This window comes from Chinchilla lanigera, unplaced genomic scaffold (assembly GCF_000276665.1).
Source record: "Chinchilla lanigera isolate Chin_1 unplaced genomic scaffold, ChiLan1.0 scaffold00005, whole genome shotgun sequence".
Classification (NCBI taxonomy): Eukaryota; Metazoa; Chordata; class Mammalia; order Rodentia; family Chinchillidae; genus Chinchilla; species Chinchilla lanigera.
Window position 1 is genome coordinate 31,807,905 of NW_004955406.1, and position 14,949 is coordinate 31,822,853.

General features: G+C 33.7%; 1 pseudogene; it reads right to left on the reverse strand.

Annotated features, from left to right (window-relative positions):
• Positions 1-737: 737 nt before the first annotated feature.
• LOC102028717 overlaps positions 738-14,949 on the reverse strand; it is a 173,069-nt pseudogene continuing 158,857 nt past the window's right edge.

Consider the following 14,949-nt stretch of genomic DNA (forward strand, 5'->3'; position numbering starts at 1 on the left):
GATTTTATATACTTGCATACTTTAGCTTGTCCTTGAAATCAAAGACAAATGATAGCACTAGAAGAAAGGTGTATTGCAGCCTTTTAAGAAGAAATATCGTGTAAATTCTCAAGAGGTCTTCTAACAGAAGTTCATTTTTATTTCATTAATGTGAAGTTTGGTTTTAATTATGTAACATATTGTCAGCAATGTTCTTAATTGATGTTGATGTATGAAGATTTAAGACAGATTTTAATGCTGTATTATTACATAACTTAATCACAACAGTATAGTTATATCATATTTATACTTTATAACTCTCCTTGCCTTTTATACTTAGTACCCGAGAGGCCAATCAGAATACATTTTGATTGACTTGTAATTGTCTCTTCATCAAACTTTCTCTTCTGTTTCGTTTTTTTGTGGGGAACTCCTTCATGAGGTGAGGATAATTTCTTTACTTATAGTATTGGATTAAGTATTTTTGTTGCTGCATTTCCTGAAGGTCAAGGTGGTAGTCTTATTTACCAGGCTTCTCAAGGAAACACCTCTGGGAACTGTAGACTTTAGTAGTGGAGAAATGACTGGCTGTGGTAATCTGAGAAATGCTTTCATTTGAAGCACTCCCTGAGAATTTACTGGAATTTACTTCTGCAAAGACAGTTTAGTAGTCTGTATGTTGGTCACCAATGCTGCTGTTACAATTGGAGCAGGACTTTTAGCCATGGGAGCTGCAAGAACTATTTAATGGGCCAATTTTAAAACACTGGTAAATGGATGTACAAGCAGGCTATTATCACTCTCTGTGGACAAGTGAAGCTACTGTCACTCAGAGCTGTTATTCTGATTCCTGCTGACTGCTTTTTCTGAAGCACATATTGGTCTGTTTTTACATGCATTGTGGCAATTTTCATACCCACCTCAACTATCTTGCTGTTTATTGCTTGTGTATAAACTGCAGCTCTGAAAGACTGAGTACCATAGATGAGATCAACCCTGAAATTTTTAGTTTTTTTTTTCTATTTTTTAAACATTAACATAACCACAGACATTAATTGTAATTTTTCCTGCTTCAGATTTTCACTGGGTTCTAAAAATGAGTGGGGATTCACATGAGCTAGTATAATGAATTAATTCTTCTTTACACTTCTAACCAGGATTCAGATATTTTATTACACTAAATCCATCATTCTAGGTGTTGTTTTTCCATTAGTGAATTTGCTAGAAGTACAATAAAATGTAGGTACTTTTGAAAGAAATTTGTAACTTCAAAAATATTGGACCTCTCTGCCTTACTCAGCAAAATTTCATCTGTGACAGCAAGATCTTGATGATACTCCTCAACCACGACCATCCATGTTGAAATAGCTGCGCTACTCATGAAGCTTTGTTGTAAGTTAGACAATGCAATTATTAACATAAGATGAGATCTACTGGGGTTTACACTGGGTCCCATACAAGCAAATTAAGATTACACTCTTAAGGCTGTTTGAAGCACCGGATATGCCCATTTTCATTTACAAATATAAAGGAAATACTTGTATATAAAAGTTGATGCTCTTGCATTTTAGTATAGCTAATTTCATAGCCCAGGAAATACCACCAAAGAAACCTAAAACATTGGAATAGATGTTGCGTTTGGTCCACAGTTTGATATCCCTCAGAATTAATTTGAAGTTGGCAATATATGGTACTAGATGTAGAATTAGGCAGTTACCCAGAAACTATTAAAATTTTATATATCATATACATGCAGACTGTCATCCTGCTGGTCTAAGTCTTCTGTCATAGTCTACAATATCAGCATTTGGCCCATGAAAACAGAGCGTGATAACAAATACATATGCCTCTTCTAAAGCTCTTAGATCTTTTACTTCTTCTGTAAATTCAATTTATCATAGAATGAGGTCACACTGATCAACGTGTTTCACTGCAACACAGAGTACTTCAACATTGACAGCTTTTTTTTGTTTTGTTTTGTTTTTTTGTTTTTTTTTTTTTTGTTTTTCTCCAGTACCGGGAACCGAACTCACGACCTTGCGCTTGCCAGGCAGGTGCTTTTGCCGCTGAGCTAAATCCCCAGCCCCTAACATTGACAGCTTTTGTATAAGCTCCTAATCTATAATGTCTAAATGTAAACTTTTTCTAATATATTCAATTATAGATTGTGGAAGATTCTTCCTTACTTTATGATTTCTCATATCCACTCTCTCCAGTTTATTTAATTTTCTGAAAATTAAAAATCCTCCTTTGCAGTTCTTTTTCAAAAAATGCCAAGGGCTTTAGAGACTTAATTAGTTTTTGTGTAAGTAGGCGGTCGGCTCCTTGAGGGCTGCTAAGCTAATAGAAGTCATGCCATGGTTCTGTGGCATTTGTGTTTGTTGTGACTCCTGCACCCTAACTAGAAAAGGCATCCTGCACCCAGTAGCCTCACCACCACCACCACCTCTGTGGGTGCCCAGACATGATCCACAGAGGTGGGTCCTGCCTCTGCCTCAGCCTGGGTCCAGCTTGACTCCCACACCTACTCCTCAGCTTTAAATGTCTCTCCTCCTTCATCTTCATTCTAGCATAGCCTAAGTCTGTGTTTTGTAGAAATATAAAGTTTTTGACAAGTATATAGCTCACAGTTGAGGGTTTCAGCACTGGAAAATGATGTCAACCAAAACCAGTGGAGAGCAGAATTTAATTTGATACACTTTTATTACTGGCTCGGTAAAAAACATCTGAGAAATATTGAAAAACTGGAGACCAATGGCACACTTATTGCAATTTTTTACACTGTTGTACCTCAGTACATGATGAACTGTATGCAATTCCTCAGACAAAGAGTAGAAGTGCAATCTTTTGTAGCAAATCAACATGTGTTTATGGGGGTATTTCCTGTTTTACCTAAATCTCAATTTAAAAATCCCTTTAAGAGCAGCTCAACATATGAAGAGCTGAATTGTATAATTATCTTGATTTTTAAAATCATCTTTCATGTTTAAGCAGTAAAGTTTAAGTAAACATGATCTCCGCATTAAAAAATAATTTTAGGGGCTAGGAATTTAGCTCAGCAGCACAGCGCCTGCCTAGCAAGTGCAAGGTCATGAGTTAGATTTCTGGTACCAGAAAAAAACCAAAGGAAAAAAATAAAATAAAATAATTTTAGTGGAAAACTTTATTCATAGGACTATAGAGATAGTTAAAGTGAAAATCCTTGTATTTAAAGTGCTTATAATGAGGTAAATATTTAGTAAATCACTGGAATGAATAAGAAGTTATCAGTGACATTTAGACAAAAATACAGAGCCTGGGAACATTCCATGTGAGAAAAAGATGATGGGTTAGTTTGGATTAAAACATAAAAGGCAGTTTAAGAATTAAATGAATAACATATAAGGAGAAAAACTAGTTAGGTAATCACCTCTCTTTCATATAATTTATTTCACATTGTAGCTTTATTTAGATCAAAATTAAATGTATTTCAAGATATCATGAGCCTAAATATTTTGATTAATTATTCGCAGTAAGGAAGGTCCAAGAATCATGTTATTCACCAATATATAAATAATGCACAGAAGTATTGATAACTGATATTTAATTAGAATATTTTAACATGAAATGTTTTAGTCTCTTGTGAATATTTCAGTCAGTAGGAAGAAGGGCTTGATCCTAACCCCTTTTAAAAGTCCATTCTTGACAGTCCCATGCAAACCTACCCTAATATATTGCCTAGGTTTTTAACCTCATGCATATTGTCATCACAAAAAGATTTAATTCTAGAAAGCAAGGCATATTTTCTTTTTAAAGCAGTGGTGTGTTTAGTACAACATCAGACTTTTTGTACAAGTGGTGATAAGGAGAATTGACATTGGAAAGCACTAGCTACTCCTGTCTTCACTAAAATAATACTAAAGGAGTTGTTTCCGTTCCAGTCTTATTATCAACTGCCCAATACCTCAAAATTAGGTTGGTGAACAACTTGCAAGAATCAGGTTGCAACACTGAGGCTTGAATAGGACTAAAAGAAAATTCTGTTCAATCAAGTTAAACAACAGAAAGAGTGAAACTCAATACACAAAATTAAAAAGGAAATATAATTCTGCTGAAAACCAGGTTGGAGAATGCCTGCATTATGAGACTATATGTCTTTTGCCTCTCTTTTGACTGGAAACATTTATATAGTTTATACTATATAAACATTTATGCTATATAAACATTTATATATTTATACTATATAAATATATATACTATTTATATAGTATACATATATAGTTCTCATAGAGAATAAATTTTTTCATGGGTTATTTACCCTTTCCTTTGATTGTCACCTATTACTGGAAAGGTTGGAAATGGAAAAAATACATTCATCTGCATTTTTACAGACTTAGAGCAATGAGATCCAATCAAATAAAGAATGCAAATGTGTCAATGTACTGTATTTATTGTGAAACTTTAGGTATAACATTCAAACAGAAAAAAGCACAAAATCCAAGGATAAGACTTCATAGTATCTCAAAGTAGACACAATCAGACCTGGTAAAAGAATATTCAGAACACCCTACGAGTTCTCAATTTTATGTTTCCTCTTGTTGATTACCCCCTCCCTTGAATCTGAATTCTATTCTTAATGATAATCTTTGTTCAATTATTAATATAAAACAATCATTCAATTTGTGTTTTCTTTCTTGTTTTTTAACTTCACTCAGTGTTTTTTTGCAAGTCTCACACATTGTTGGAAGTAGCAGAGGTTTATATTGTAGCATAATATTTTTATGTCTGATATTTACAATAGTTTAAAAGACAAGTTTATGGGTACTTTCAAGGTTTGTGGTTAAAAATTATGTTGTTATGCACATTTTAGTATTCTTTATTTCAAATCTACACATTTCCTTGTCCCTCTAAATGGGGTAAATATTGATCACTCACTAAACACACATATATTCAGCTTTGAGACTGACACTTTTCTAAAGCATGCTATCAATGTATACTCCCAACATACACTTGTGTATATAAATATACTTTAGTTACTGACATTAACATTTCACTGATATTTCAATGTATTCTTGCAGACTCCGGGTTGCCAAATATGTATGTTTACCCCTGAAGCCCTGATAAATATAGAGATAGGAATGCTTAATTTGTATTAGGTAGGCATTGTCACCACCCCCAAACACATGTAGAAATTATGTTTTATCACCCTGTTCACCTCATAGCTCAGAGCATTTGGTCTATCACTATAGTTCATTGCTTCTTAGGGAAGATAATGTATTATATTACTCCCCAGTGCTTCTCCACTGGAATGAGATGAAAACTAAGGTTTTGAAACTAAACAGTTATCCATTTAAGTGACTACTTGCTTCTTACCAATGACGCACCACCATCCATTTGCTTTGCTCTTATCTATAGTTTCTACTTAATTCCTAACAATTTATTTTATTTTATTTTAAAGAGGAAAAAAATCTAACAAAACAACAACAATGAAGACAAAAACAAAAAACCTCACAAAAACAAAGTGATACATGACCTCAAAACAAAATGCTAGGAATTAACAATGATTGCCATACTTGTCTTGATTCGGTGGATATTGCAAGGAGAACAATATAATATAGGATGCATTTTTATAAGATTATTTATAACAGTCACCCAAAGAATCATATACAAGAGAGAGCAAGAAATCTGTTCACACACTAAGGACAAAGGAATCCAGCAGATGGCTTTTATCCCACAATAATGTTTTGCATGAGTCCAGTTGAAGACCTAAAGCCCATAGCAATGCCTCCTATGAATCCAGCTGGAGGCCCAGAGCCCATGACACTGTCTCATGCAGGCCTGTTTCATGGATCCAAGGTGGGAAGGCCCAAAAATCAGTGTTGGAATCTAGAGAGCCTGTGCCAGTAGGATGAAGGATCTGTGCTAGCAGGCTGAGGGATCTGCACTAGAGCCAGGAAGCAATGCTCAAAGTAAGAAGCACAGCTTCCCCCAGAAATACCACAACCATCCTCAGCAACAGTGAGGTCCCAAGGTCCTCCAATGACCAGGAAAGATGAGTTCCCATCAAGAAAGCCAACACAGAAAGCTTCTCCAGGACACTGACAGTGTACCATCTTCCCCTCTGGTGCCACAAAGCAATGCTCAAAGTGAAGACTAGAGCTCCCCCAAAGTGATCTGAAGCCATTCTCAGTGCCAACGAGGTCCAGAGCTCCTCAGAAGATGAAAACAAACAAGTTTATCAAGAAAACCAGTATGACAAGCTCTTTCAGAAGAACCAACAGCTCCTTATAGCTTCTACCAGCTCCCAACAGCCTCATCTCAGCTCCCAATAGTTTAACTTCTCCAGTTCTGCCTCTTATACTCCTGGCAACAATCCTCAGGTGGGCCTCCTACACCCAGTGCCAGGCTTATTCAGTTCAGTTGGGTGTTATAAGTTGACCACTAGTCATCAATTTACTACAACACTATATCCTGTTATCTTCAGTGAAGTTGTTCAGTCCACTAGATGTAAGAATACAAGTCTGATCAAATGGTCAAGGATAATAATGAGCAATTTTAAGAAAACATTGGAAATGATACAGAGCTTCACCACACAAAATGGTAGGAATTCAACAATGGTTCTTATATTGCATATTGTTGTGTTCAGATCAATCATTATAATCACCAGATACAAGCATGCAAAACTGGTCAAGAAAAAAAATTGAAGCATTAACTGTTCCTTTCAATAAACATCCTGCTTCAAAAATAGCAACCATTCTGGAACTGATTCTGACTTTCCTGAGATCTTACTCTGAAACTTTCAGGAGAATTCAAGTCTTATAAAAGATAGGTCCTGGTTCCCCTCCTTGAATAGTTCTCCTTAGCTCCTTTCAAGCTTCCTCCTTCACTGTATGAACTCCATAAACGTCACTTTGACAAGTTATAGGCTGTTTCAGTGGGTTTCGGCTGATTAGATTTTATCAGGATTGAATGAACTCCAGTCATCTACTAGGGCAGCTATCTAAATTTATATACTGCTTATTGGCTGTTTCTGTTTCCTAAATCACTTTCATACTCTACTCAGAGTGATTTTTTTCCCTATGAACTAGCATCCTTTTCTTACAATGCCCTTCTGGGAAATCCAAGCCAAGAGATGGGGCATTTAGATAAGATGAGGAATGTTGTAACTCTCCCAGGGAATTACTGAGAAGTGTCCTCTTAAACAATAGATCTAAATAGTTACTATTGATTGGATAGATTTTTGTAGAATACTAGCATGTATTGCATGAAATAAATAATGTGCAAATGATGTGTATTTCATGTGTTTAAACTTTGTTTAATGAGGATGTAGGCATTGCCTATTATTTTAGGGATTACTGAGGAGGCCAGAGAAAAAAGGAGATTTTCAGAGGGATCACAAGGAATAATGTCAAAAGTAACAGGATGTAAATGTAATTTTTCCAATTTTCTAATATTATAATATAAACATATTAATTTGGGGAGGGGGACAAGGCAGTGAGAGAAGGAGGGAAAGAAGGGAAAAGTAAAAAAGTTAAAACAATGAAAAAATGGAGAGAAAGCTTTTGGGGAGGAAGGGTTGAAAGGAGGGTAGGGGAATGGGAAAAAAAATCAAGTTATACCATGCACAGGTACAAATTCTCTATAGTGAATATGATCATTATGTTATATCTAAACTGTGCGAATAACATCTCATTGAAGAAAAATCAAGTCAAATAAAAAATAACCTTTTTTCACTTTAATGCAATAAACCAATATAGTATTTAAATCAAATGAGAGAGATAGAGACAGAGCGAAAGAGCAAGAGGAAGAGAATTAACATGCAGTTGAAAACAATTGAAACAGTGGTTTTTTGATACAATACTATAGCCTAAAGTGAACTCAAAGAACAAATGATAGATTGAAATAAATATTTAATGAAATTAATGCACGCTGAGTAGAGAGATATCAGGCAAATGTGTCTTCATCTTTTAGCAAATGAAAGTTAAAATATTTTATTTTCTTTGAAATCTTCCCATTTAACTAAAAATGAAAAAGCCCTAATAAACACTTTTCCTTTAGTTTCATTTCATTGTCAAATTGATTAAAATAATGGACATTTATTCATTCTCTGAGATCATCTTAAAGGAAACTTCTCTGAAATAGGATCGCGTTTGCCCTTGTCTCTTTGCTTGGTGGTTGATAACGTACCGTGATAAGGCTCCAGCTGGTCGAGGAGTCCACCACTGTTTTCTAAAGGGAAAGCTGTTTGATGCTGAAAAGTAAGTGTACATTTAAATACTAGTTAAACATGTGGCTCAAAGACAATAATGTTGGTCTTTATTACACTGGCTGATTTTAGAAATGCATATATGGACAAATTGAATTTCTTGAAATATGTGTACATGTGTATACAGGAGTGCATGTGTATATTTACAGTTGGTACACTTCAGAGGGACTTTCAACAGTCCCACGACTCCAAGTTAACATTCCTACTGTTGTTTTACTAAAGAATGAAGTCTACACTTTAAAAATGCAGGTCAAATTACATACACTTCCTAGCTAAATCATAATATATTCCCACAAAGCTTTCATTAGGACGACAATTCATGAAGGCACATTTGTTTCCTAGAGTAAGTTGGTTCTATTAGTCTTTTGGGAAACCCACATTTGTTATCTATAAAACAATAGCTCATTGTGTGTATGTGCGCATGCGTGAATGTGTGTGTATATGTGTAGGAGTGTTTTCCCACCTCTAATACTGAAAGAATGAGTCTTCCTTAGGATACAGTTTACATGGAAGCTATCCTGCCAGTGCATTTGTCCTGCCAATGCTTTCAGAGGTAGGAGACAGTATATTGTCTTAGCGAATTTTGTTTGTAAGTCAGGAACCTCTAGCTACTTCTTACGCATGCTCTGGATTTTAGGAGGATAACTCATTTAATTCATAGGGTCAGATAAAATATTTTCAATGCTTTTGATTGCATGGTTTAGTTTGCTTAAGCAGAGTCATCTTTAATTTTATTGTAATATAGATATGCACCCATTACCTTATCACTCAATATGAAACAGAACAAGGACACTAACTTGAAGCTACCTATACTGTATTTCTCTCCCATCTTTTTTCTGCTTTTCTTTAGTGAAAAAATATTTTTGATTATCCTGAAATTTTTAGCATGCCCTTGCTTTATATACTATACATATATGTGTGTATCATTAGCACAAAGACATATGATTTCATAAACAGGTTTTGCTAAATTATACATGTTTATTAACTTTAATATTACAATAAAATAATACTTATAAAATAATTCTTTTTCACTTAGTATCATAACATAAAGATTCACAGAACCTGTAATTCCAGCACTTGCGAAGTTTGGGCAGGAGGGTCGCTGTGATTTCTAGGCCAGCCTGAGCTACATTGTGAATTCAAAGCTAGTTTGAATTACATAGTGAGACCCTGACTCAAAAAACAAAACAAAACAACAACCACCACCAAAAAAAAAAAAAAAACAAAAAGGGAAAAAGGAAAAAAGGAGAAAAGTTTCATGCAATAGCAGGTTGTTACCTTTTATTCTTTTAAGGCAGTTTTATGTTCCAATATATTGAAAAAATGTCTCTATTTCTGTAAGCTTTTATTGTTTATTGACTTTTGCTGTTGCAGATAATAGGCAATAACAGTGTGCAGCTAAAAATACATTCAGACAAACATCAACACTAAGATAGTTTCATGAAGCCAATTTAAAATTTGTACATCTAACCCTGATACAAATGTAATATATTTTGTGGGTATAAAAATTCAATGGTAGAAAAATAGTAGGGCAAGTAGAAATTTGGTTTTCAAATTTTAAGTACGTTCTAAAAAACATTATATTGATTTGGCAATAATGGCAATTTAATTTAGGTTTAATTTAAAATGTTAACATTCCTATCATAGTAACTAAATTAACAGAAATAAAATGTAATCCGCATTTCCAAATATTGATATTTTGCAATTTGCTGATGACGATTTAAATACACCATATTGTCAGAGATGCTCAAAATAAAGGGATATTAAGGGGACTGTGAATGATAACTGATTCTCACTGAAGTAGATTAGGTCCATATAATTAAATACCTAATAGAGTATAAGATTATTTGTATTGGCTTATAGTAAAATCCATGTCATAGTTTTTAAAGAGAAGTGCATGTTAGGACAGAGTGATTCCTCTGAAGTTTTAGGCACTGTTATGTTTTTATTGATAAAATACAAAGACATTCATTTTATCGTGTACATGCTAAAATAGCACCTGCTATGCAAATACTGACCATATCCAAACTGCCAAAATCACTTATGACTGCTAAGAGAAAAACTGAGAACCAGTTAAATTTAGCAGATTTCTTGAGCAAGACAAAGTTTCTAGAACTGGATCATGTTCTAGACCAAAGATGATTCAAAAGGCCAAATATGACATAGAGAAAATAGTGCACTGGGCTACAGTCAACGTTTATCTTATTGGGCATGGCGCTTGGAGGTGCCTCCTTTTACAGACACAGGCTTTTCATTTGGCCTCCTGCCAGCATCTGAATCCAGCTGCTATGGTTGACTGAGGCTCAGTTACTTGGCTACAGGGTTATATTTTTCGTTATGATACAGTTTGTTTACACATTAAGGTTTGGTGCTCTGCACCATCTACAAAGACTGATATGGCCCAAATTTTGCTAACCATGTAGTAAGACAAGGTTGGACCCAATTTATTTCGTTTTAACATGACCATGTGAGGCATTTGAAAGAACAGGATATATGTGCATTCAAGTTCAAGAGCAAGTAGTTGATTAATCCTTCAGTGTCACTAAATGAAATTCACAACCACTGAATTGAAAGTGAAAGATCAGTTGTTTGTGTCAAATTTCCTTAATTTTACACTTAATAGTTAATCTGCGAACTGCATTGTTTTGAAACAAAACAGACTTTCAAAGAAATTAATTTTCTTTTTTTTTTGTACTGAGAATTGAACTCAGAACCTTGTACTTGCCAGGCAGGCACTGTGCTGCTGAGCTATATCCCCAGCAAATATATTAATTTTCAATGAATACATAATATTTTGAGGGCATTTCATTATTTTGGATGTTTATAGATACCATAATAGGTCAAAGTTATCAACTTTTGGTTTGAATACTGTAATTGTAGTGGATATTCTTTAACAAGGTTATGGTTATGGTTTTTTAAAACTGATTTTATTTAGTCAAATTAACTCTTATACACTGGTTTAATTTTTTCTTCAAAAATGAAAACTGTCAGCAATGTGTTTCATTTTTATAATAAACCTCAATTACCATATATTAGAAAAAAAGATTTTTAGCTGATGATGTTGGATTACTCTTAAAGGATTTCCAACCGAACACAAAGCTATAATTTCATTTCTGTTGCCATTATAATCTGTATGAGTTCAGCATAAGCAATTCATGAATGATAGTATAAAAATAAATTTGAATTATATCCTAAAGATTTATTCTAATTAAACAAAAATATTTTAAAATTTATTTTATCAAAATTTAAATAATGCATTTTTAATAAAGGGATATAAAGCAGAATACTTCTACATGCTCATTTTTGATAAGTAAGATTTAAAGACTGTTAAAGATATTTATAATACAAAGAATTAATATTTGTGTAATATATGGTCACAGGTTCCGTTACATATATTTGAAATCAGTTGTCCTTTTGGTAATGTTTTACTCTTTCAATATTTTTGAATAATCACAAGATATATGATGTGGTGTTCTTTATCATACTGTTAATGACAAACTGAAAACATTTGGTTTGATTACTGCAATTTTGTCATTTTGATTACTGTCATTTTCTCTCATACTGAATAGTCTTGCCTGTATTTTTCATTATGATGGATTATGAATAGATCACATTAGATCCAGCAAGAAGGTAAAACTATCATCTTTGCTATGCAGGAGTCTCCTTGATTTCTTTAGAGATGACGTTAAATCTATTTTTATATAGTTAGCAATGGACAGTTTCTCCTGTGTATAACATGAAATTAAAGATATACTTACAATATATTTTTGGTAAAACAATTTAGTCATTGCTTCATATCATAAACCTCAGTGTGTCAAATATTTTCTTATAAATATTTGTCAGTTTTGCCACATAATCTGTTTTTACTGCTTTATTTTGATCCACAATTTCTTTCTTGGGGAAATCATATATACTTTTTCTTTTAAGGTGGTCATTCGTTTTCTTAATACATGTACCATACTTGCTTTAAACTTATTATCAACTTTGCAATATTAATCCAGTCTTTTTAGTAGGACATGTAGTATCATTTAAGATATAAAACTATATATAACACCCTGTACAGGCCAAATCTTCAGTAATTCCGGGGTGGGGTAAAAATATACCATAACTAAAAAAATTGTCCATTTTACCAGTTGAAATAATAAGGGAGAGCATGCTAAATATCTTAGGCTCTCTTAATGTCACTCATCATCACCGAAGTTTTATACTGCCCAGATAAGTCAAACATGCATTGTATTCTCTTTTGCCTTCATTAGACTCTAAAGGAAAGGGTTTCAGATTTGCTAAGCACTTCCACTGTGTTATCACTAATTCTAAAACTGAATTCTAGAACTGTACATGATTAATACTGTACATGATTAATACTGTACATGATTAATACAGAAAATTGTGAATAATGCATTTCCAAATACTTGTGATAATGCATTTCTTCGTGTATATATTGGTTGTATTTCTTCATCTGAAATGTATTTATTTCATATGCCTATTTTTGTTTTGTCTTTAAATTTGGGGGTCCAATGGTTTGAATTCTTTATATGTTCTAGATATTAGCCCTTTTTCTGAGGAGTAGTGCACATTTTTTTTCCATTCTGTAGCTTGTCTCTTCACTCTGTTTGTTTTCTTTTGCTGTGCAGAAAGCTTTTTAATTTAATGTGAGCTCATCTGTTGATTCTTGATATTATTTCTTGTGCAGCTAGGGTTTTGTTCACAAAGTTTTTGCCTGTATCTATGTTTTGAAGAGTTTTACCTCTTTTGGCTTCCAACAGACTGTTTCTGTTCTAATGCTTAGATCTTTGATCCATTTTGATTTTAGTTTGATTTTAGTGTCTATGGATTTAGTTTAATGCATAGTGAGTCTAGGTTTAATCTTTGGCATGTAGGTAGCCAGTATTACCAGCAGCATTTGTTAAAGAGGCTATACTTCCTCTCGCAAGGGGAATTGACTCCTTTGTCAAAGATAACGTCGCTGAGTGTGCCTAGAATTATTTCTGTATCTTCTATTTTGTTCCATTAATCCAAGAGTCTGGAGTTTTCCCCAGTGCGATGTTGTTTATATCACTGTAACCTTGTAGTGATATAGTTTGAAGTATGGGATTGTGATACCCACTGCCTTACTCTTGTTGCCTAGAATTGCTTTTGCTATTCTAGGACTTTTCTGGTTCTATATGAATTTTAGGATTGTTTTCTCCAGTTCTGTAAGGAATATAATTGGCATTTTTGTTCTCATTGTAGAAGTCTTTCACTTCTTCTGTTAGGTTAATTCCTAAGTATTTCATTTTCCTTGATGACAGTGTGAAAAGTATTGTTTCCTTAATTTCTATTAGTGAGGTTGCTATTAGTGAGCAGGAATGCTACTGAGTTTTGAGCGTTCAGCTTCTATCCAACTACGCTACACAATTTGAATATTAGCTCTATGAATTCTTTGGGGCAGATTTGGGGGTCTAATATGTATTTTGTCATCAGCAAATAACGATAACTTAACTTCTTCCTTCGCTACCCATATCATTTCTATTTCTTTCTCTGGCCATTCAAGAATTGCAAATTAAAAAAAAAAAAAACTGAGGTTCAATCTCATTTGAGAAAGAGTGGCTATCACCAAGAAATCAAGCAACAGTAAATGCTAACAAGGCTGTGGAGAGGAAGGAATACCTCTGCATTGCTGATGGGACAATAAACTGATACAACTTCTGTTGAAATCAGTTTGGAGATCTTCAAAAAATAAGAAAAGAAATTGCATTTGATCCATCTACTCCTCCTTTAGGTATCTTCTCCAAAGAGTTACAGATATTATAGTATAGTGGTGCATGCATACCAATGTTTATAGAAGTGCAATTCATAATAGCTAATTGGAGGCAGGTTATATGTCCATCAACAGATGCATGGTTAAAGAAAATGTGGTATTCATACACAATAGAATACTACTCTGTCATAAAGAATGATAAACTTGATAAACGAGTCATTTGTAGGAAAATGGATGCACCCTGAGAACATAAAAGTAAGTTAAGTAATTCAGACACATGAGCTTACATATCGCATGGTTTCTCTTTTACAAAATACTTAATATACATTGTAAAATAAAAGACAGATAATAGGAAAAAATGAAGAGAAAAAAAGGTATTGTGATCCAAAATGGACAATGTATTTAAAAATGTACACTGACTTAGTGCAATAGTCTTATATAATTTAGAGGTTCTTTAGCCTATTAGCCCAGTTTTAATCTGTATATATGATAATTAACCTTATAAATTTTATAAAATAAACAAACACATGAATCTGAATCTAGAAAGATAAAATGTAGGAGGAAGTCAGTGTGGAGATTTCTCAAAAAACTAGGATTAGAAGTCCCATTCCACCCAGCTATTCCCCTCCTGGCTATTTTTCCAGAAGACCTGAAAACATCGTTTCACAGTGATAGATGTGCACCCATGTTCCTAGCAGCACAATTTGTCATAGCTAAATCTTGGAAACAATCCAAATGCCCATCAACTGAGGAATGGATAAAAGGTGTGGTATTTTTATACAACAGAGTACTATTCAGCCGCAAAGAAAGATAAGCTCATGGCTTTCATAGATAAATGGATGCAGCTGGATATCATACTCACAAGTGAAATAAATCAGACCCACATGTATTGTCTCCATAGTGTAAGAAACTGAAAAAAGTAAATAAAATCCAAAATATACAATTGATATTGTGAAAGGGAAAGAAACTGCTGAAAAGGAAAGAA